The sequence below is a fragment of the Octopus sinensis genome, unplaced genomic scaffold (genome assembly GCF_006345805.1).
Source record: "Octopus sinensis unplaced genomic scaffold, ASM634580v1 Contig17663, whole genome shotgun sequence".
Lineage (NCBI taxonomy): Eukaryota > Metazoa > Mollusca > Cephalopoda > Octopoda > Octopodidae > Octopus > Octopus sinensis.
The window spans coordinates 7,501-32,500 of NW_021835215.1; the positions used below are offsets into that span (position 1 = coordinate 7,501).

At 37.1% G+C, this 25,000-nt stretch overlaps 1 long non-coding RNA gene across 3 annotated transcripts in view; it reads right to left on the minus strand.

The window, feature by feature from the left end:
- Nucleotides 1-6,206: 6,206 nt before the first annotated feature.
- LOC118761816 overlaps nucleotides 6,207-25,000 on the minus strand; it is a 26,240-nt gene continuing 7,446 nt past the window's right edge. Inside the window, exons 2-3 of one of the 3 annotated variants that reach the window (XR_004997657.1) lie at nucleotides 21,983-22,140; nucleotides 6,207-6,283 (exon numbers count right to left, since the gene is read on the minus strand). This is a non-coding gene — a long non-coding RNA (uncharacterized LOC118761816). Of the gene's footprint in view, nucleotides 6,284-15,013; nucleotides 15,744-21,982; nucleotides 22,141-25,000 lie in introns of those variants that run through there. The other 2 variants (XR_004997656.1, XR_004997655.1) reach the window with 2 other exon arrangements.

A 25,000-nucleotide genomic window follows, 5' to 3' on the forward strand; every position in this document is an offset into this window, starting at 1 on the left:
GTAGTAGTAGTAGTAGTAGTAGTAGTAGTAGTAGTAGTAAGGTAGGAGTATGCACTGTAACAGCGCATCGCTGCATCCAACATTCCCCTATTTGTTAGTAATTCTTTCCTCCTAGCTGATGACACCTTTGCACAACACAGGTGACAATCCTCCGACCCCTGAGTGTTTGGGGTAGTCGTTACTAGTGAGAGGTCGGAGTGCAAATCCTACCACAACCTCTTTTAACTACCCTTCACGACACAAAGAGGAAACGTTGGGTTTGTTCTTTAACATACCGGTCCCCACGAACCTACAATACTATAGCCCATACAGATAAGATTACCTAATTTGTAAACAGGATGAGGGTGTCTGATTGAAATATTACTCTATTACAAAACTCTCTCGTCTACACTCTTCCACTCCACCTACCCCTGACTCTGCATATACATATGCCAAGGGCGGAAATGCTTCAAACCAGCAAGGTCACAGGTTATGACATTGTACCTGCCTTTATTCTCAAGTATTGCGCCCCAGAACTTGATCTTATACTCATCAAACCCTTTAATATCCCACTTGCTACGGAGATATATTCTGACATTTGGAAGCATGCTTCAATGAATCTCATTCCAACGAATTCAAGTGCCAAACGGAAGATTTATACAGCGATGAAGAGGATTTTTCTGACTTTCCTTCATTATAAGAGAGGTAGATGTTAGTGCTCCAATACGAAAGAAAGTATTGCTTTAACTGGCTCTGGATAGAGAAAGTGCACCGATTTTTCGCCATTTGTATATTCGTTTGCAAGCAAAATGTGGGCATCTCAAATGAATTTATGTTCACGCCAGAGATCCAGGAAAGTGTATATTTTTGAAAGTGAGATTGTAAATTTTATTGTGCGTGAGACTAAGAATTATTATAGATTTTGTACTTATTTATAATGAAAATAAGTATAGAAAATTACCCTTAAGAAAAAGAGGTATTTTTAATTCTTTTTCCGCTTAGAACACACATTCACGCAGCCCTTTCCTGCCTTTTAATTTTTTTAAGATATGAAACGAAACCGAAAGAAATAATACAAAATCAAAATGAAACTAGACAAAACCAGTAAGCTGTTTTAAAAACAAACAAAAAAAAAACCTTATTGACAGAAGCTGAGAAAAGACGAATCAAAGGCAAAATTGAAAACTGGACGAAATGTTAAGCAGACGATTTGATTAAAGTTGTGAAAAGTGAATGTCAAGCCAGTATATAATCATAAAATAAATGATAATAGTGATAAAGTGAGTATGGCTGTGTGGTAAGAAGTTTGCTTCTCACTCAGATGGTTCGGATTCACCCATGACGAGTGACACCGTCTCCTATAACACTGGGCCGACCGAAGCCTTGTGAGAGTATCTGGTAGACGGAAAATGAAAGAAGAAGCCTGTCGTATATATATATATATATATATATATATATATATATATATATATATATATGTGTGTGTGTGTGTGTGTGCGTGTGTGTAGTAGAATAATAATAAAAAATTTCTTGGTACAGTATAATATATTCAAATGTGTGTGTGTGTGTGTGTGTGTGTGTGGTGTGTGTGTGTGTGTGTGTGTGTTTGTCTGTCTGTGTGTCTTCCCACCAACTTAGTGGTTCAGTAAAAGTGACCGATAGAATAAGTACTAGGCTTTTAAAAAATAAGTCCTGGAGTTGATTCGTTTAAGTGAATCCTTTTAAGGCGGTGGGCTTGCATGGACACCGTCCAATGACTGAAAAACGTGAAAGATAGAGTATTAAAAAACAGTCTCAGCTGAAATCAGTAAAGGTCCAGTCCGCCCAAAGGCAGAAGTCATCTAAATGCTTGACTGGGTAGTGGTGTGCCTATGCTTATGAATCAAAAGACCAACATTTCGCAAAGAAACCGAGAAAATATGGTCACATGCACAAAAATCCTGCAAATGACAATGAATTTACTACGATGATTCAGAACCGAGAGTTCAGACAAGATCAAACAAGACCACCCAATTACTATATTTTACATTTTACTTCTTTGTCATAGGACTGTGGCCACGCTGGGGACTGGCTTGAAAGAGTTTAGTTAAACGCTTCAACCCGGTACCAGTTTTTATTAACGAAGTACTTATTGTCCCTTAGTGTCATAGTGCTGAACCGGTCATTTACGAGGATGTAAGCAGACCAACACCAGTCGTCAAGCATTGACTGGAGACAAACACAGACATAAGCATACTCACGCACACACACACATATACACGCACACACACAGACACTCACACACACACACACACTCACACAAACAAACAAACAAACAAACAGACAAACACACACACACACACTCATATATATATATATATATATATATATATATATATATATATATATACACACATACAGGATGCAATGGGTATATTATCACCATTTATATTTTTAATTTCGCGCATGCACATTGTTTGTTTTTGAATTTGTTGACTACACTATATAGTAGGGCCAGTCGGGCACCGTCTGTGACAAAAGGAGCACCATGACGCAACTCACTTTGCTAAAAATTTGAAAATGGCATGCTGTACTGCTTGGCATTCGCACTAGAAGCTCCAGTACGAGCAGATGGTGAACACACAGAACACCGGTTGGCTTGCCGTGTCCCCAAAACATATACCGAGAGTAAAAAGAAAATCAAACATCCAGTCAACGTCATGGCGTTTGGAGTGATCACTAGTGATGGCGACATTTGCATCCATTCATCTTTCCACGCGGACTCACACTCAACACGGAGGCCTAGATCAAGTGCCTGGAGGGGGTAGTACTGGCCTGGCTCAAGAGGGTGGCTGCTGAAAGACCCTATATCTGGCAACAGGACTCTGCACCATCCCACACGAGTAGGAGAACTCAGTCATGGTTGCCAGACAATTTATGTGGCAACATCACCCCTAACATCTGGCCACTGAACTCCCCAAACGGCAACCCCCTTGATTATTACGTGTGGGGTGCAGTTGAGCGAGAGACCAAGAAAACTTGTAAAACTAAAAATTAACTGAAGGCAAGGATTAAGGCAGTATTCACCAACTTAAACAAGGAGACCGTCCAGCAGAGTTGCAGGAGATTCTGAAGTCATCTGGAGGGTGTGGTTGAAGCCAATGGCGATTTTATTGAATAAATTTACTGTTCAGTATTTCAAGATATTCTTATGTAATTTTTGGTAAATATATCTGTTAAAATGAGATATCAATGTTATTTTCATCTTTGAGTAATTTAGACTAGAATATATTCACAGCACCTTGCGTATACACACACACACACGCGCGCGTGCATGCACACACACACATTAACATGGTGTGAAGGAAAGAAAGTTGTAAAACTAGTGAAGTTAACTGTTCCTCATGAAGAAAACATGCACGTCGCTCGGGCTCAAAATATTGACCGTTATATAAATCTCCTCGAGAAATGTGAAGACGTAGGCTGGAAAGCGGAGCATTTTCCAATCGAATTCGGATGAGAAGTGTGAGACGACAGTTGTTATCGTTAGACCTAACTCATCGTAAAGTAAATATCACCGTGACCGATATCCAAACTACAGTGGAAAAGGCTAGCCACTGGATTTGGTTTAAAAGAGACGATGAACGATGGCTAGAAGAATATTGAGCTTTATTTAATAACAAGTTGATCTAGCAAGCAGTGCTTCATATCAGTGAGTGGGGGCTCCGGTTCGCATTGATGCAGTCGGGAGGTAGGTCCCGAAACGACGCGCAGTCTCTCTTGATGACCACATACACTTGCTGGCTTCCGTTATGCGGATTTCTCGAATGGTAGCATTTGCATGTGCAAGTTGTTTGCAAAACAACACGAACAGACACACACACACACACACACACACATGTACGTATGTATATATTAATAATTGTGTTATAGACAACCACTTGTGGGTCTCATGTTATTCTTGAATTCCATTTTCTTGATCTTCCCCTAGCATTGTTCCACACTTATTTTGGGGAATTCTATTCATGACAATACACATACCATCGAATGCCTTTCAAGGCTTTTGGAGATGTATTCTGCTCCAGTAGTTGAAATATTGTTTTTTTTTTATTTTGCATGCTCCCTACAAGTGCATAAATGTGCAGATTTAAATACTTATGTGTGTGTATGTCTGTTTAACCAATAATTGACTTATATACATATGCGTGTGTGTGCGTGCGCGTGGGCGTTTGTGAGTATGTGTGTAGGTTTGCGTGTGCGTGTGTGTATATGTAAACATAAATATAACTATATGTATATATATATATATATATGTATATATATATATATATATATATATATATATATGTATATATATATATATATGTATGCGTGTGTGTGTCTATACACACTCCCACATAGGTTCTATATTGAGTGCACTGTACTTGAGCGTGCTCTTGCATATACACACTTCTATGTAAAGATATACATACATATATATATATATATATATATATATATATAATATATATATATATACATGCCCATACACATATGCATATATTCAAACACACGACGAACACATATATACACAATATGCACATATATATGTATATATATGTATATATATGTATATATATATATATATATATATATGTGTGTGTGTGTATATATGTATATATAATATATATATGTATATATATATATTATATATATATATATTATATATATATATATCTATATATATATATATATACATATATATATATATATATATGCAAATAAGTATGCGAATGTGTTTATGGATCTGTTTGTTGTAACTAGAATAAATATACGTATGGATTTATCATTTGATTTATCTGAATCGAACGTTTTTCCTTCTGTTCTTCTTTCTGACAAAGACGTGGAATTTAGTAAATGGGGAAGGGGGTTATAGTGAATTAATAGGAAAGTATTTTTACAACCTGATGCCCTTCATCACACCTACTATAGAACCGTGAAATATGATTAGAGATTACGAGGTGTGCGAACTAAAACAGCGGATACAAGAAGCTACAAAATTTCGTCATGCATATAAACTGTCGTAGAATCATCGAAGCGAAAAAGACGCAGGAATTTCTATAGAAATGAAAAGTACTGGAAACAGTTATTAATAGAAGGACGAAAATGATCAAGCTAAGAGAAAGTGCAACTATAAAGATTAAATAGAGAGCATAAACACAGTTGTGTGGTAACGGTAGCACTTTGATAGAAGAGTCAAACGGATGACTGAGATGTAAAGAATGGTCGCTAAACAATAAAAAAAATCGCTTTGAAACAACAGTGTTGTTGATTATATAGGAATAACTGGGGGAATTGATAATTGAATGTTATTTATTTTATCTGGTGACCACGAGAGACATCGGAATTTTTAAAACCGCTCAGATAAGAGCAGGTAAAACTCTGTAGTTAAACTTTCCTGCGTTGTTCTGACTTGGATCCACTTTGAAGCCATTTGGCGAGTGCTATTTTCTGTTGTATTGTGTAGACCAATATTTTGAAAGCAGTATTTGAATAGCAGTAACTACTCAGGAGTAAGTCGTTTCGTGCGTTTGTGTGTAAATGGCTTAGCGGCTATTTGGCTCATGTACATAAGGTCGTGAGTTCGATTCCCAGCGGAGAGGTGTGTCCTTGTGCAAGACACTTTATTTCACTTTATTTCCTGTCAACTCAATTGGCGAAAATGCGTAGTACATGTATGTCAAAGCACCAGCCTTTTCACATTCTGTGTCACGCTGAATTTGCCAGAGAACTACGTTAACGGTACGCGTTTATGGGGAGTACTCAGTCACATGCACGTTAATTTCGAGGGCAACCTGTTCCGTTGGTCGCATCAACTGGAACCCTTGTCGTAACCGACAGAGTACCAGTACGAATGTGTGTGTATATATATATATATATATATATATATATATATATATATATATGTATTCCACCTGCCTTCGTCTTTTGTTTATTTCCATAAACCTGCCTTCGTCTTTTGTCTATTTTCATAAAGCTTCCCGTTATATATATATATATATATATATATATATATATATATATATATATATGTATATATGTGTGTGTGTGTGTATGTAAATATGTATGTATGTATGTATCTATCTACCTGTTTGTCTGTCTATTGCTCTCTCTCTCTCTCTCTCTCTCTATATATATATATATATATATATAAAGCGTAATATAGAATGTCAATTTGGAGAATCATGCAGCTATCACAGTAAGCTTACCGACTGGAATCGGCTATCACTCTACGTGGTAGTCAATTCGACTTCGACTCCCTGACCGTAACCAACCGTTCCGACAGCTGAAAAAAACATGAACAATAACGTAATTTTTTTTGAAAGAGAAATAATATGAGAAGAGGAAGAGAGACAACGACATCGAAAGGCCAGACAATAGCATCTACGACTGATTCCGACATTCTCATATGGCCAATGCAATCGTATGTTCTACGCAAGGATTGGCCTCGTTAGTCACATTCGCTACCAGCATTAATGGTCCAAAATTCGTCCAGCAGGAGAAATCAATCCTCAAATTCAAGGGACTTGCCGACGACAACGAATACAAATAATGGTTTGATCTCGCAAGAATGGGACATCTTGAAAGATGTGTGTCAAATGTAATCTCTCTCTCTCTCTCTCTCTCTCTCTCTCTCTCTCTCTCTCTCTCTCTCTCTCTCTCTCTTCTTTCTCTCTCTCTTTCTCTCGGCTTCATTGTTGAAATTTATTTAAATCGTCCGAATTCAACATTTATGAACATAATGAAAGTATTTATGAGCGTAAAACATAAATTGCATATCTTAAACTGCGTAGAGTGGAACATTTGAGAACACACATGGCCCCAATAATCTAAACAGGGTCCCAAAAGTAATAGATTCTGTATGTTACCCTCCTAGAATGAAGTAAATCAGAACACATTTATCACCAGTAGTTTCTCTAGAGATCCATAACTCATAATGTGTATATCTTAAACGCCTAAGAATCGAATATTTGGAAAAGCAATGCGACAAAATTCACCGAATTCGATCATTTGGAAACCTGCGTTCTTTTTTTCTACAAGCCACAGCTTAAATTGTATGCATCTCAGACTCAGAATTCACTTTCATTTTCACAGTTTGGTCTCTTAAAAAATATAAAGTATTAAAGAGCAAGATGACAAAGTTAAACCATTGAATTCAATGAGACGAAGAGTGGTCTGTGTCTGCAAAGCATGTTTAATTTTGATGTTTATTTAGAGGAAGGGAATTATTAAATTTTTGACAAAGTCATTCTTCAGTGATGAATCTACATTAAGGGCTAGCAACGTTTTTATATCTGAAGGGCGAAATGAGAAAATGCTACATTTATTGTGAAGTATAATAATAATTAAATTTCAAAATAAAAATATTAATTGGAATCAGCAAAAATGTATTTTTATGCCATATGTGATACCTCCAATCTGCTAGAAGAAAGGGACGAAGAGCGGTGAGCTGGCAGAAACGTTAGCACGCCAGGCGAAATGTTTAGCGGTAATACGTCTGCCGTTACGTTCTGAGTTCAAATTCCGACGAGGTCGACTTTGCCTTTCATCCTTTCGGGGTCAATAAATTAAGTACCAGTTACGCACTGGGGACGATGTAATCGACTTAATCCCTTTGTCTGTCCTTGTTTGTCCCCTCTTTGTTTAGCCCCTTGTGGGTAATAAAGAAATAAGAAGTAAGTGACGAAATCAATCGAACCTAATTGATTCAATCGAATATAGTCTTCACTGGAGGAACACTTTCTGTGGTCATTAGTAATAGAATTTTTTTTGGGGGAAGTATTTTAAATAGTATTAAGGGTACAGAGAAGGTAGAAAAGTGAGCATGTAGTCTTTACATTCTGGGTTCAAATACTATTAGAGTCACAGATCGAATCCTTGTCCAAATGCTTTTAAAAGAAGTGGCTTCCACCGAAGAGATCCAAAGGCCAGATGTTGATTTTTAATTAGGTTACTTACTACGTCTACTATATGAGGCCTTACCCATCCTGGTCATCATAACCGTACAAAAGAATCCTGTACTTAACATAAACATGTTTAATTATTTAAATGTAACAGAATAGAAGTTATCAGTAGAACTTGATATCAAGGTCGATTATGAATCCTTTTTAGCTTTGATGGTCTCTTTAAGATAAAGGCCACCGTTATATTATTTCCGTTTAGCTGCTTTATCTTAACATTAAACATGTGATGTCATTGAAGAAATCAACAAAACGTACGGTCAACGTCACGTGATCGATTATACTAGAAACAAAGTAGTAGTAGTAGTAGTAGTAGTAGTAGTAGTAGTAGTAGTAGTAGCAGTAGTAGTAGTAGTAGTAGTAGTAGTAGACGGTCTGGAGAGTGGTTACGGTGGAAGTGGCCACAACTCAACTACCATCACCACCAACCGCAACAGCAGCAGCAGCAGTAGTAACAACAACACCAACAGCAACGTCGATGACATCAACAACAAAAACTATAACAAAAACAGTTTTACTGATATAGCAAACACAAAGAAAGAAATGTTTACAATCCCTCTCGAGGACAAAATACGAGCACTTTCGAAAGCAAAACACATTATCAAAGTTGACGGGGGTAAGGTATCAGTGCTCGAACCTCTCTAAATGATAGAGGCAAAAGAAAAAAAGACTGTATATTTTAAATGTGTATCACAGAAAAGTAGGAGATCCGAAACACCTACCATCAGTCACGTCTAGAAGGCTCTCAGCAAAATTTTGACAAAATGTGACTCACATACAGAGAGAGAGGCAGTTTGCCAGCATTGAGGTTCTCTTTAAAAGTGAGGACCTCGCGCGAAGACACGCAGTGTCACCCCGGTGGATTAAAGAGATGGTCCTGTATCCCACCTACCTCTCGAAGAGAACGACGAGAATTAGGGTAAACAGTATGCTACCAGGTTTAAACGTCTGGTGGATCGTTGCCTGTGCAGTGAGGACCCAGAGTCACATCTGGAGGTAAAAAAAGAGCCGTAGGGAGAACTGGCGCAGGATCAACTTGGAGATGTCAATCCATGTGCAACCAGAGAATAACGTGCAGATCTCGGACCTGATCCATCAGACCTCTGGGGTGGAACTGCGTATCGTCGTGGAAGGCAGGAAACCCAGATGTGACACGTGTGTGGCCACAAGCCACCTGGGAGCGTTCTTCCACAAAAATCGGGCGGTACGCGGCTACACCTGCAGCCTACAACTCACCCCCAACAACAGAGACCTTTTAATAGAACTGCAGTCTCATCCACAAAACAGCAGAAGCGCGTGAACCATATACAATGGGGAAACCACCAAGGGTATATGTCAAACTAGCACCCCCATATACCCGTTATCAAGCATACTTTCACACAAGCACGCTCACATTATCACAGACGCACTCACACTCCCGGAGAGAGACCATACAGACACTAGCTACTAATCCTCCTGTAGTGAAGGCGAGGTAGAACCTCACGAAGTAAAAACACGGTAAAGGCAAAGGAAACAGAAAGCAAAAGAACCTAAATCAACATCCGAAAACACAGAAAGCCCCAACACGTCGAACACCAACAACACCAACCCCACAACCACCACTACCCCAACCAAATCCACCAATACACCTACAACACTCATAGCCCACAAAAGAAAGCTCACAGTCAATACGGAAACACCGAATTATGTGCTCGTGAGGAGAGCCAACAAATTTTTGTTCCGGATCATTTAATGTTAATACGGTTACCCCTCAAAGTTTACAAAGAAATTTTCAAAGGGAGTTCCTGCATGACGTGGGAAGGCCAAACGTACGCGCCACTAAGAGGCTTTAGCCAGTTTGCTGGAGGAACCAGATCCGGAGCCCGGGTCACTGGGCTACGAACAACTCCAGGAGTGTAAGTAACCCCGCTCTTTCTCTTTTCCTCAACCATTTCGAGCCGTGATGGCAATCGTCAAAGTTGGCTGCTTAAATGTTCGCGGCCTGAGGTCACTCTGGAAGTAAGGATGCTTGCTCAATGATCTCAGGTCGCCTAGACCCAGAATGCAAGTTGGTGGTCCTGGACGTGAGCGACAGTGAAGGTGGTGCCTTTAGACTAGTCGCTGTTTACGCCTCTACGCGGGCGGAGCAGCCAGATTTCTTCAGACGTTTGGAGGCTTTCCTTGGGACGTCACGCTCTTTAATGTTAGTAGGTGACTTGAACGCCATCTTGGACGCACACCTGGATAGGATGGAGCTAGCTGATGGAAGAGTGGGGAGTAAAAGCCTCACATTTCTGCTCAGCTGACAGGGTCCCGGATACTGGAAGCTGCACGCGTCCTTCCCGGATCGCCAACCTTTCAGAGACCGGGTTAGTAAGTTAGTCTATCGAAAGTTGGCGGGCGCAATCGTCAACAGCCGTTGGTGGATAACCCTGAAAAGGGCTATTAGAGTAGAGGCGGTTAGTTTTAGTAAGGAAATAGCATTAGAGGAATCTAGGATAGAGGGAGGCCTAGTTAGGAAGCTAGAAGAGGTACTTAGGAAATTCATAGTAACCGACGTGCTAGCGGCGAGATTGGCTCTTCATCAATTCTTCAATGCCAAGCACGAAGGTTGCGTTGTCAGAGCTAGGGCGCGTGTACTGAGACGGAAGGGGACGAAAGCTGTTCGATGGGCCCGGGTGGCAGAGGCGCTTCGTGTAAACAAAGCAACAATTCGGTTTTTGGCGAGCTGTGATGGGCGCATGATAACCGAGTACAAGCAGATGTGTGCGGAATTTCAGCCTTACTTCGCCGAACTGTATGGGGCAGGCGGTGGTGGATTTCTTCGAAATGCCGATAACAGTCGAAGATATACGAGGCGTGATAAAAGCCTGTGCAAGAGAGAAGTATCCGGGGCGAGATGGTCTGCTCTTCCAGCTTTATTTTCATATGCCAGACTTGTTCGGTGGTCTCTTGGCAGACGTCTATCACAACTGGCAACAGTACGGTAGAATCCCCAGTGCTGTGAACCGTGGAGTAGTGGTGCTGTTGCGGAAGGACCCGAACAAGGGGGGCAAAATTGATCATTCTAGGCCTATAACTCTGCTGAATGCAGATTAGACTTTGGCAAATGTGTTAGCCAAGATGTTGGTGCTTGTCGTTGATTTGTTGGTTGATGACGCGCAGACATGCGCTAACCCAAACAGAACTACCCACATAACATCCACCTCACCTCTTAGGTGGGGGTAAGGAACTTGGCATGGGTGGGGCCCTGATCGATTTGGATTACTATACGAGTAGTATAGTGGTATATTTTGTGGTATAGTAGTACACCACACTATAAAATACTGTTAGACTACACTTTGGATTAGTAACATAACATGCTATGCAGCTTACTTGGAATTAAATGCTTTGACATCAGACGCTTTACTTTTTGAGAGATAAGAACCATCGATGTCATTTGGTTGTCTGTAACGTTATCGACTTGACGAGCGGCATCCGCTTTCAGCTGACAATAGAGAACTGGCCTAAATACATTATAATATTCAAGTGTTATGGAAATTGTTTTTCCGGTTACAGATTTTCTCATTTCATCCGATAGAAAGATAACATACATACGATACTGAGAATGATTCGATCGAGTAAAGATTCTTCAGTATAGGAAATTTTGGTGATCAGTCTATTTGCAAGTATTCCAAATAGAATTAAGGAAAAGGTGAGGGTAGAGAAGCGGGCTGTCGGCATATAGTCTCGTTACTTTACATTTTGGGTTCAAATACCGTCAGGGTCGACTTCACTTTTCATCCCACTATGGTAGGGAAATATGTTGCAGCGTAGATTCAAGCAATTTTCCTCTCCTCAGTATACACGTCTTAATTTTGTTCCTTAATCTAAGACATGATAGTCATTTGAGTGGTGAAATCAACAAAGCATTAGATTACACGCTTTTTCAGTATTTAGTTTGGTCCATCTAATTTTTTTGAGTTCAAATTCTAGCGGGGAACCATTTTTTTCTCTTTTTAATTTTTGCTTTGGTTTTCATCCATTAAGGATGCATTGGTATCCATTTAATCTGCTATAACCATCCTCTACAATGATTAACCATGTGCCAATATATCCTCATTTGACTAAAATCAAGGCGTAGATAGGCAGAAAAATATTTAGCACTGAATGTAAGGCTTAGGAATAGACTGAGCGTATAAAAAATATCCAGTATCTTTCTAACTTTTAGCCTAACTATACATCTGTCAGGACCAAGGAATAGAATGTGAATATGTCCTTCATTCATCCTGATTTAACACAGATCGAAATATGCGATCTCACATTGGAAATATGTGATGTATTCAATGCTGATGTCCTACACCCTACCTTTCATGTTTTACATCAGTTACCTCTTTGTAATATATGTGTGACCGATTACATAGAAAAGAACAAATACAAAAGAAATTTCAGCAGTTGTATTGACGATTGTGTTTTCCAATATTTCACGTTAACTATCTCCTACTTAAATGGCTAGAAAAATGACACAACAAGTCAGATACGACGCTAATTGTGCCATCAATCTTCTTTCAGTGGTAAAACTGGTCTTGTGACTTTGTCGCTAAAATTGATGATAAACTTCCGGAGTAAAACAAGAAATGGAGAAAATTAATCCGTCACATTATATTTCACAGAAGATTTATTTTGAAGACTTTTTCGCCACTCATTGTAATATCTGTAATATATCGATAGTATGAATAAGTACTGAGTAATGTAATTTGGTGGTTCTTTCCAGCATGGTAACTACCGCATGTTTCGTTTTTTTTTTTTATCTCGTCGGAATTTACTGGTGTTGGCTCATGTTATTACTATATAACTCACTTTTTCTCTCACACTCCAACCTCTGTCTCTGTCTAGCTTTCCATCTCTCTCTCTCTCTCTCTCTCTCTCTCTCTCTCTCTCACTCTCTCTCTCTCTACACACACACATATATATATATATTTATATATATATATTTATATATATATATATATATATATAATATATATATATATATATATTTAATATATATATATATATATAATATATTTATATATATATATTTATTATATATATATATTTATATATAATATATATATATATATATATTATATATATATATATATATATATATATTATATATATATATATATAATATATATATATATATATCTGTCTACTTCTCTACAGATAGTTGATTTTCATATCCTTGTCATATCACACACGAACAATCATTTTATCTCCCTTCGCCATCTCCCACTTTTATCTCCCTACAAATATGTATTTACTTGCGTGTGTTCTTTAATGGGATGTTTAACCCGTTGCAATTCATCCTTCATTCTGTTCTACAACCACTATTTTTACAATATCCTCATACGCCTATATTTTTCTCTATTTTTCTTTCGTCTTTCTCTCTCAATTTCTCCCTTTGTGAGTGTTTCATCCTATCTTTCTTCCGCTATCCCCTAAAAATATTCAGTCATATTGTTATTCTTATTTGCAACATCTTATTATTGCTGTAAAGTTGAAAAGATGTACCTACCTTAAGATGGAGGTATATGACTGTCATAATGTGAGAGGAAATGACTGACATAATGTGAGAGAATGTGTATCATAAGATGGGAGGATGTCACTGTGCGTAAATTGAAAGAATTTGATTTTCGTATGGTGGAGACGTGATTGACGTTTGGTACATGTCTGTATTTATTGTAAAGTTAATGTGACTGATGTAATGTCAAAAAATATAAGCGTCGTAAATATAGTGGCCGATGTAAGGTAAGAATATGTGACTGCCTTAGTTGGTAGAATGTGAGGAAAAGGTGTGAGTTGGTAAGGTCAGAAGATGACGTCGTTGTAAGGTCGGAGCTTCTGATTATGGAGAGGGAGGTATATCTGACTCATAAAGTGAAAGAATGCGACAGTCGTAAGGAGGTAAGATATGATTGTCGTAAAGTGGTAGCATGTGAGTGCTGCTAGTAAGAGGTTGCGACTGATGGGAAATGGAAGGATGCAACTGTCTTAAGATAAGTGAATGTGATAGCGATAAGATGGGAGGATGTAAGGTTGGAAGATGTAACTAGTATGAGGCAGGAAGATGTGGTTGTCGTAATTTTGGAGCTCGTAAACGAGCTGAGAGTAGAATCTACAACGAAGGTTCAATACACGGTAGAACCATGCCTCTTCACTTGCTCTTCTTAAGTGTAGTTTATGGAACCTACAAAGGTGTTTATATGAGGTTAATTGACTTGCTAGAAATAGCAGAGCAGCCACATCTCGAACCAAGCCACTGAGACCAAGTAACAACATAGACTAATGTAGTCCTAGGAGTATCCGAACAGTTGATTTGTTCATGATTTGTAAAGATTTTATTGAAATTTTTTTGCAGTGTTGGTTGATCTGGAGCTAAACAACAAGAATAACACAATAAGTATTTGATATACATGCAAGACGAACAGCCTTCATCATCCTACTAGAACTATTCAAGTTGCAAAAGAAATATTTTGCCTCCGGTCAGTAAGTGTTATTTCCTATTTGCTTTTAACTACAAATCAAAGGAAATGACTACTATTCCCTTCAAACTTTAGCTTTTGTGACCTAGACATCAATGTTTTCAAACTGACCTATTCTCCGTTGCATTTCAGACGGATTCAGCGCTGCGTTGCTGAAGCTGAAATATTATAGCAAATATTCTGCTCAGTACCACAGATTTGCTTGTCAGTTACCTGATATTAACCACTTGAGCAAGTCCCTTAGTGGCTGACAATACGTGTATCTCAGATCATGTGCAGGAATAGTTGGAGAACCTCATAGCTATGTGCCGCTTGGGGGTTTGAATAAATATAACAAAAGCAAAGTGTGAAGGAAATATTAGCCATGTTTCCATACTTTCTGGGACTAAGCAAATAGGAAATTACCGTTGCTACCCAAGGACAAAATCGTGTTACACAGTGTAATCTGCAGTTTTGTTTGTTCATCCATATTGATGTTTTCATAATACAATAGCATCTATGGTACACCAACATCCGCTTACAGTTAGCAGAATATTTACATTTTCATAATTGTGAAGAAGGAAGCTACTCAATATTCAGGTTATTTATTCGGACAGGTATCGACCAAAAGATGAAAAAAAACATTGGAGAATACCAAGTACCATTGTACTTTGATGGTCATCTATTTACAATGCTTGAAAGTAATGGAAAACTATATATGTAGAATGCCGTAGCTGCTTTGCAAAGAGTAGTTGATAGCATAATTACTGTTAATCATTTAAATGTAACTCTTGTTGACACTACTGAAACTGTTGTACGTGGAGCAAGTATGGAAGAACATAAGCAAAGTTTAGATAGATTTAACAAAGCTATCAAAGACTACCAACTAACTTTAAGGTGTGATGAGTGTGAATATAACATGCCAACTATTTACTTTCTAGGGTACATTTCATATGGAACTTTAAAACCATGTACAAATGGTTAGAAATACTAAGGAACTATCCTTTGCCTAATAAAGAACGTCATTTGAAAGGTTGATGAGAAAATGTTTATATTATTATTGGTGGATTCCACTTTATTGAGATAAAGTAAAGTTTACCAGTTTAGCATTACCTTTTTACAAAATCGCAAAAAAAGTGAATAGTCTCAAATCCTGTGTCCTTAAGACTACACACAGAATTAGTTAGGAATATGAAATATTTGTACTTGAAAACAGATACCTCTGGGGATGCCCAATCTGTTATGTTGCTGTAAAAGAAGCATCATATATCTTATTTTCCACGAACTACACTTGAAATACTTTTGCATGGAATTGGAATTTCTAACAATTACTGAAAGTGACAGAAATTAGAGACATTAGTTAATTGCGTTCTTCAAGGAATAAAAGTAATTAATTGGTACGCTAACGATCGAGATTGTCTGAATAAACTTCTGGCAACGGAAAATGTCATCCTTTGTTTTTATATATTGTATTATTCTGCGAAATAAAGAATGTTGCTGATACTTTTTCCAGAATTTGTTTTGCTTCTTAATATTTTTCTTCCCTGTAATTTCTTGAACAACATCGTGAACATAATGATAATTCCATCGATTTTATCACTCGGTGAAATTCAAAAGTGTACTTTTCAACATAGATAAAGCAACTAAAGTGTGTGCCTTTTATAGAGAATGTGATTATATTAATCAACGTGTTTTGCCGAACAAAGTTAATACGTAAAACAGTGTATGAAATTTAGGAGGCTAATGGAAGGAGTCGTTTTTGAGTGGCTATTGTCGATAATTACTCAAGGTATGTATTTATGTATCTATGTTCAGATATCAATAATGCTACAGTAATTAGATGATCGAATCAATCATTTCTTTTTACTAACAATCCAGCTGTACACATAGTGACTGAAGATCTTAGATTTTGTCTTTAAAATATAATGTTATTTTTAAAAGAAAACAAAATTGGGAATAAATTGCAAATTCTTCACGAAAGCGGTCAATCTGAACGATATAATGATACATAGCGTAAAATTTATACAATTACTACTGACTGCACACCAAATGAAGGAGAATTTTCTCAAGAAGTACAACAAATGTAGAAATTAATCCTGATCTGATCAGGCCTGGAAATATGCTCATCATTCACAAATAGCTCCTTTGGCTGAAGAATTTCAGTTGCTAAAGGCCAATCTATATTATGCAACTTTTAGATTTAATGCAAGACAAAAAGTATATACCATAAAGCGCTCGCACATTGTGGTATCTTGATTTATTTCACCTAAAAATTTTAAGATAAATTACAAGAAAATAAAATCTGAAGATGAAATTATTTCGTTGCCCCTACTCTTCATAATTCATTTTCGTTTTTTTAAATATTAATGTGAATCCGCGCAGCTGATAATGTTTTACGTTGCGTATCCATCTCAATGCTCGGATCGCTAAGCTGTAGAGAATATTACAAAATGTGAAATCTTTTGTAAGCGTAGGAGTGGCTGTGTGGTAAGTAGCTTGCTTACAAACCACATGGTTCAGTCCCGCTGCGCGGCACCTTGGGCAAGTGTCTTCTACTATAGCCTCAGGCTGACCAAAGCCTTGTGAGTAGATTTGGTAGACCGAAACTGAAAGAAGACCGTCGTATATATGTATATATATATATGTGTGTGTGTGTGTTTGTGTGTCTGTGTTTGTCCCCCAACATCGCTTGACAACCGATGCTGGTGTGTTTATGTCCCCGTAACTTAGCGGTTCGGCAAAAGAGACCGATAGAATAAGTACTAAGCTTACAAAGAATAAGTCCTGGGGTCGATTTGATCGACTAAAAGGCGGTGCTCCAGTATGGCCACAGTCAAATGACTGAAACAAGTAAAAGAGAGAAAGAGTAAGTGTATATGTTTATGTTTTAATAATATTATCAGCCACAGTGCACAAGCGCCAGCTGAAAAATTAAATAAAAATCGACAACAGGAATGGCAACAGACTCGAATTACTGAATAAGACTTTTCGAAATATTCTTGTCTACACAATTTTGGCCTTTCTGGAATTCTATAACTTAATCACATAGCAATTTTTTTAGAAAAAATTTTTTCATTGCACAATCAACCACCTTTTATATAGGATCAGACTGAAATTATTATTCATTGCCCTTTACAACAGTCTCTCTATGGAATTCTCATTTCCTTTAAATTATTTACATTCACTACATTAAGACAATGATATATAACATCTTCACTCCCTCTACTACCAGCCCTTTACTTTGTCTCGCTACTTGTTCTTCACAATATAATTATACAAAGTCAACTTTCAATGTTACATTGATGCTACTATAAGTTCTGTTAAAAGCGAAATAAAGTGCACATTTGTAGCATTCTGCTCTGATAGACTCCCAATTATATTATGTATATATGTGTGTGCGTGTGTTTGTGCATGCATGCGTTTTAGGAATGGTGTCGAGAGCGCTGCTGTAACAGGTAAACCAGTACAACCTGTTACATGATTGCTGTCACCCTCACCGAGCGAACCGGATAAAGTGGCTGATGGAGTACCGAAAAGGAAAACAAAATGATATTTATCAAAGGGCCAGCGACTTTCCAACAATAATTTGGTAGTTTAGAATTACCGGATTGGTCACAGTCATGTCTTATGACCATTATGACCGCTTAACCTCTTTAAATGTCTCGTCAAAGCACGTCTCTAGCAGATTATTCCAAAATAAAACCAGGGGTAACACCGTTCGTAGCAGTACACAAAGCTCCAATTTTTCTGATATTGCGGCTAGTTTTGTACATATACACTATAAGCAAACCATCATCGGTAGTCTAATGAGCCCTGTCTTAGTACTTTGCCATTCCTAGCAAAGATCCAATGGTGATAAAATAATGATAACGAAGAAAAATGAACAAGTCAAGTTGCTTGACAACACTCCCACATGCTCAAATTGTGATCCAATGAGCAACTCTTTCGCGTCTCACAAGTGACATGAAGATAAGAAGAAAAATGTCTCTACCGAACTTTTAGACATTTATACACCTAAACCGACGAAATGTATTCGTATGTGATTGTATGTTTGTGTGTGTCCACAGCGAAAATACTTAGCTTTCATAACCCCGCTTCACTTAGTTGTGACTTCAGCTTCTACCCGCCATGTCAAATAAAGAAGAGTACCTTTATGCGTTCTCTGAATCAACAAAGAATATCACTATATATTTTTTCAAACTATCTACTGTCTCAAAAAATTGATATGCTGGATAATGTAGTTCTAGCTACTTTGTGTCTATTGGGATCATATGGTCTGAAATACCTTTTGCCACAAGCTTGAGGGAACAGGGCTATTCTGATTAATCCTATTACTACTACAGCAAACCACACTTATTAATTATGCTCACTTAGCAAATACTTAGCCTCCTCTACGCTCGACCTACAAAAAATTACAACAAAACTTCTCTAAAAAGCATACTATGCTCTCTTCAAAAAAGGTTGATGAAAGAAACCGCAAGTCGAAGCATCCACAAGTCCAAACCAGCGGACAATGACCATCATGAGGCTGACTTCCTCTCTAACAAATCGTGGATTAACCCTTTGAGCTCGTAACACCGGTTTACCGGTGGATGGGTTAGTTTTCTATATACCGTAGCACCGTTCTACCAGTGGAGTGCATCAGGAAGCCAGGTATATGGTCAAATGAAGTTCAGGAGGTCAGGGCCAGAAGGGTTAAGGCAAAGTGTTTGTTACTGTTTGCTTCTGAACCGGACATGATACTTGCCATACCTTACCAACTAATCAGTCACTGATTACCTTTTTTCATCTTTGCATTTTCTCCATTGTGCCTGCTTCTGTAGATATTTCCCATAGTAATAGGACAAGACACAGACACATACATGCATGCATAAACACACAAACACACACACACGCACACACACATAGGCGCGGGTATGGATGTGTGGTAAGGAGCTTGCTTCCTAACCACATGGTTCCGGATTCAGTCCCACTGCATGGCACATTGGGTATCTCCTACTATAGCCACGGGTCGATCAAAGCCTTGTAAGTGGATTTGGTAGATGGAAACTGAAAGAAGCCCATCGTATATATGTCTATGTGTGTGTTTTTGTGTCTGTGTTTGTTCCCCCTGCATCGCCGTTTGACAACAGGTGCCGGTGTGTTTAAATCACCGTAACTTAGCAGTTCGGCAAAAGACACTGATTGAATAAGTACTAGGCTTTAACAAAATATGTCCTGGGATCGATTTGTTTGACGAAAACCCTTTAAGGTGGTGAGCATGGTCGCAGTAAAATGACTGAAACAAGTAAAAGAAAAGAAGGATATATGTATGTGCGCACCGCGCACGCGTGTATGTGTGTGCATGTTTACCTGAACAATGCGAATGTTGGAAACTTTTGAATCAGTTAAGTGAAGCTCATTTGTCCCCCTCATTTGACTACAGCCAGATTCTCAAGCTGGAGATATAGCTGTGAGGTGAAATGCAGTTTGGTGTTTATATATTTTGCAAAGATATTAGCGATATATACAAAGAAAACCGCTAAGAACCAATTATTGAAACCAGATCGTGAACTCAGCCAGAGGCAAGCTTAGTTCATACTATACAACTCTTGCTATGTACTAAATACTGAAGAAAATAACAAACGAAAACGTGTATATTCTTTTATGAAATTATAATTTTATTCGATACGTAAAAGAAATCAAAAACCGCTTTCATGTGTCCTTTGCTTTAGTTGAATAGTGTCCTTCAATTTATACCACCACGATCAAATGTCCACCGTGGTTATCAAATAAGTACTTTGTCTGACAAATGTCTGACCTTGTGTCAAGTGCTCGTAATGTCTATTAAATATCCATCACCGCGGCCAACTGTTTACCGTCAAGCCCAATTCCCACTTCCTCCGTGAAATGTTTACCATTGCTTTTAAATATCCACCGCATCGGTTAAAAGTCTAACACACTAGTCAAATTTACTCAAAACCCTTGTTTTGATAAATTTTATAAACAATAGTAACAGACGACCTAAATTCCTCTATTTCTGTCAAATATCCTATCCATCAAGTATCTTTCATTACACCTGAAAGTCCTCCATTATTGACTAGTACCTTCCAACACTAAGGTTTCTGCTCCAGTAATCAAATGTGAAGGATACTTAAATATTAAAGGTTAAAACTTTAATATTTAAATGTCCTTCACTATTGTCAAAAGTACACCACCTTCTTAATTTCTGTTATACGTTCATTATTTTTCTGAATACTCTCTACTACTATCAAAAGTACTACACTATCAAATGTAAATGTATATTGCCATTGTCAATCAGCTTCCACATGTAAATGACCTCCATCGCTCTCGAATGACATCAACCATTATTTAATGATCTCCAATACTGGAGCTATGGCATAGGCACATATGAAATAAGTCCTTTGACTAACATAAAGTATACATACACGTACATTATATCATTCAGAATGCAAATGGAAAACGCACTTGAAATAGTTACATTTGAACTCTAATCTACAATGCATGATTATATTATAGATATTGATGTATAATGTGTCCGGCCTTCTATTAAATGCTCATATCCACTGTTAAATACCCATCACTTCCGCCAAATGGACAATTTCATATAAAACCTAACAGTTGCAAACCACGACGTCGATATGGTGCAACAAAGATATTTAGTATCTACATTTTTAAGTGGGTACAGCTCTAAATAGGGAGAGTACTACTAGGAGGTTTCATAGTTTATATTGTCAATGCCTATCACCAGCATAGTTGCTATATCACTGAACAGTGTTTCATTAACTTGTAGTTTTGTTTGTTTTATATATATATATATATATATGTGTGTGTATGTGTGTGTGTGTGTGTGTGTGCGTGTAAGTATATATACATATATATGATTTTATACATATTTATTTGAGAGACGAGAACCGTCATTGCCATTGTTCGGGCAAGAAAACTTTAGTGGGGAACCCAATAACTTACAATTCCACAATTTCGTACATAAAAAAATTTGGCATATCTTATTTCATACAAAACGTAGAAAGTCAGTTAAAATTATCTCCGTATATGTAAGCCATATGAAACTGACCCGTTCACTAAAAAGGACAGCTTTTATGCAACATGTTTATATATATATATCTTTATGTATATATATATATGCATATATGTATGTATGTGTGTATATATGCATGTATATTATATAACAAGTAAAATAGCTAGTTCTAAAATCTCTATAAGAGATGCAAGTAGTAACTCTGCTGAAGTGGCAACAAACATTACTTTATATATATATATACACACATATATATATATATATATATATATATATATATATATATATATATAATATATATATATATATATATATATATATATATATATAAAGCTATCACTAAAGTGTTACCTATGCCATTCTGCAAACGCATAGCACGATCCTACCATTACAAGTATAAAGCAGTTTTATATTCTTTGTGTATAAAAATCAGCTTATCAAAAATGTGTGACTTGGTTTTCATTAACAGCACAAATTATTCACCTCTGACATAAACATATTGCAATATGTTTTTCACTTACCTGACAAAAACATTGATCATTTACGAACCTTATGAATAACTGCTTTCGTGACAAGATTATAAAATTGACCATGCTGTTGAGATGTGAGACTGGAACAATTTTTTTGTGTCTAACTTAATCGAACGATCGAATTGCTGGTTTCATGTTTTCGCCTTTATCTGGAACGATTCGAAAAGAAAAAAAAAACTAAATAAAAAGTTTGTTTAGAACTATTCTCTATATAATGATTACTCCGTTTGACAAATATCTACGAGTTTGTGGAGAAGAGAGCATAATCGATTCTGTTGACTCCTATCATATCTACTCAGCATGGCCTTTCGATCTGTCTGTAGGATTTAAACTGAGTGCGTAATGAGACGTCACTAAATTTTGCGTAGTATTTTATCTGAAGCTCTTTCATTTTCGCCACTACTCCATATCTGGCTTCATTTTAAGGACCTCATTTTAATGGTTTATTACCTAAATTACTAAAACATTTAGCAACCAAATGAGATCAACCACTCAAGTGATAGCAACTGAGTTAAGATGCAATTGAGGAAGACTGTAGAATATCACATTAAGTGAATATAGCACATCATTTATCATGTTTTCTCACCCAAAGATACATTTACTTTGAGTGGTATATTGAATTTGAGTAGAAGTCATTTTGTCGTTTTGTTTAGCACGGCTCTCACCACGACTTCCTGCTCTTTTGATGAGTTTCTGTGGCGTTTCTTGAAAGAACTCGGAGCAAATCCCTGGGATTAAGAACTAAGGTCAACTTCTTCCCTTCTTTCCACTACATATAGGAGTCTCTAGAAAGGGTTATAGGTACAACTCTCCTTTCTCTGACTGAGCCATGGAAAAGTATCACATAGTCTAATAATTCTTGAAACCTCAATGAGTGCATGCAGATACGTAGTACCTACTCAGTGAGAAAGAGATTGTACTAATAAATGATGGGTAAAATAAACCCAATAATTAAATATGGGGAAATATACAGAAACATGTGGGTGATTTAAAAGGGTTAAAGAAGGCCAGAGCGTGTAGAACATGTAAAATAAAGATGCCACAGATGTTAGGTATTTCTATACCTTATAGAATGGAATTGGTACTTACAGCAAACAATGTCAACAAACATTAGTATTTCATCTAATATCCAAGTAACATTTGAGATGTGTTATAGTATATACAGTAAAAAAAAAAACATTTAAAAAGAATCTTCAAAAAATCTGTTCTGATCGAAGTGTCTTCAATGTTATCGGATTCCCATGAAATATTTGATGCACACACCGGATATTAAACACCAATTAATTTTAAAAAATGAAGTTTAATGTATTCACTATACACCACATACCCTTTGTTTAAGAAACATGAACCATTATGTATACACCATCATATACACCAGTTGAAGGTATAGTTGTGTAAATATACATTATAAACGTTATCTTATACACTTGTTGAGTGAAAAGAATGAACATTTATCTATATACATTAACCATGCATTATACACGAGTCAGCTGAGTACAAAATGACACTTTCCATGGGCAACCTTTTGTTGAATGGCAAGTAGAAGTAAAGCACATGCTTCTCGGGCAACCATCCTACAGGTTTATAAATATCTCTGTAGGTGTAACCAAAATCAGAGTTGTTGGAGATTGAAGACAAATATGGGAAGAAACTATATTTGCACTATATAAATAATACACATCATGTACTTACCATAGGGAAATGCCTTATAAAGGCTTATTTCTTCTACAGTGAATATTTGCTGGTTTAGTACCCTTTGCTATATTTGTATTGATTCATACACACGTATATTTCTTAGTCTTTGTATACGCGTGAGTTTGTTTACAACTCAGGATTGGTTGAACTTTTGTTGACGTCAAAGATAGAGACACAGTAAAAGACAATTACAAATATATGGTTACATATTTGTGTGTGTGTGTGTGTGTATTCGTGTGTTTGTGTGATGGAATGAGTGTGAATGTATTTCATGTACAATTTGACACAATAAACACACAAATATATATACATATCTACAGAGAAACATGCATACATTACCACAAGGGATACTACCCGCGCAGCTTAATTTTCTTCTTTTTCCTTGCTAAAGCAACATATATACTCATACACTGTTATTGGGTGCATTCGTATTACATTTGGAAGAAAGCAAAATATTTAAGAAATAATAAATGAATCCCTATTGAAACCTACCGACATATTACAGCTGACTATAATTTGTAAAGTGTCTACATATTTCATTGTAGTCAGGAGGGATATTTCATCTTAAGGCTACTCATACATAAAGTTAAGAGGACCAGATTCATTCCATCAGCTTTGAGCAGTGGATTGTCGTGCGTTAGACAGAGAGGAAAACATATTTCAGACTAAGCGTTTTACAACGAGATGGTCAGTGAAAGGGAACAATGACGGCTGCTGTTCATTAACAATCAGCTTTAAAACTGAAAATTACATAAATGATGGTTTCAAATTTTGGCACAAGGCCAGCGATTTCGGGGCGGGGGAGATAACTCGACCAGATCGACCTCAGTGCTTAACTGATCTTTATTTTATCGACCCCGAGAGTTTGAAAGGCAAAGTCGGCTTCCGCGGAATTTGATCTCAGAACACGAAGACGGACGAAATACTGCTAAACAATTTCCCGTCGATTTTCAAATGCATAAAAAATTATTTGCTTTAAAGTAACTGATATCAAGTTCCCAAATACAGAATTTCAACGAGAGCTCTGCTACAAATCTGATTCATGACTGAAAGTGAGACTTAGCTGCATGATTTTCACATAGAACCTTCAACACAAATGTTCATCAAATTGGGAAAATAAAAACGAATAAATTTCACTTTTCACATACCTGGAAGGAAAATTCGAGATATGCACATACAGCTGACTGAAGCAAAGAATGATGGGAAAATTGCAGTGGTAGTTTCCTCTTCGTGAGTTGCTGACATTAATACCGCCTAATCTAAACAGCTTACAGTGCATTTAAAATGTCATTAAAACATCAGAATTGTTGACAC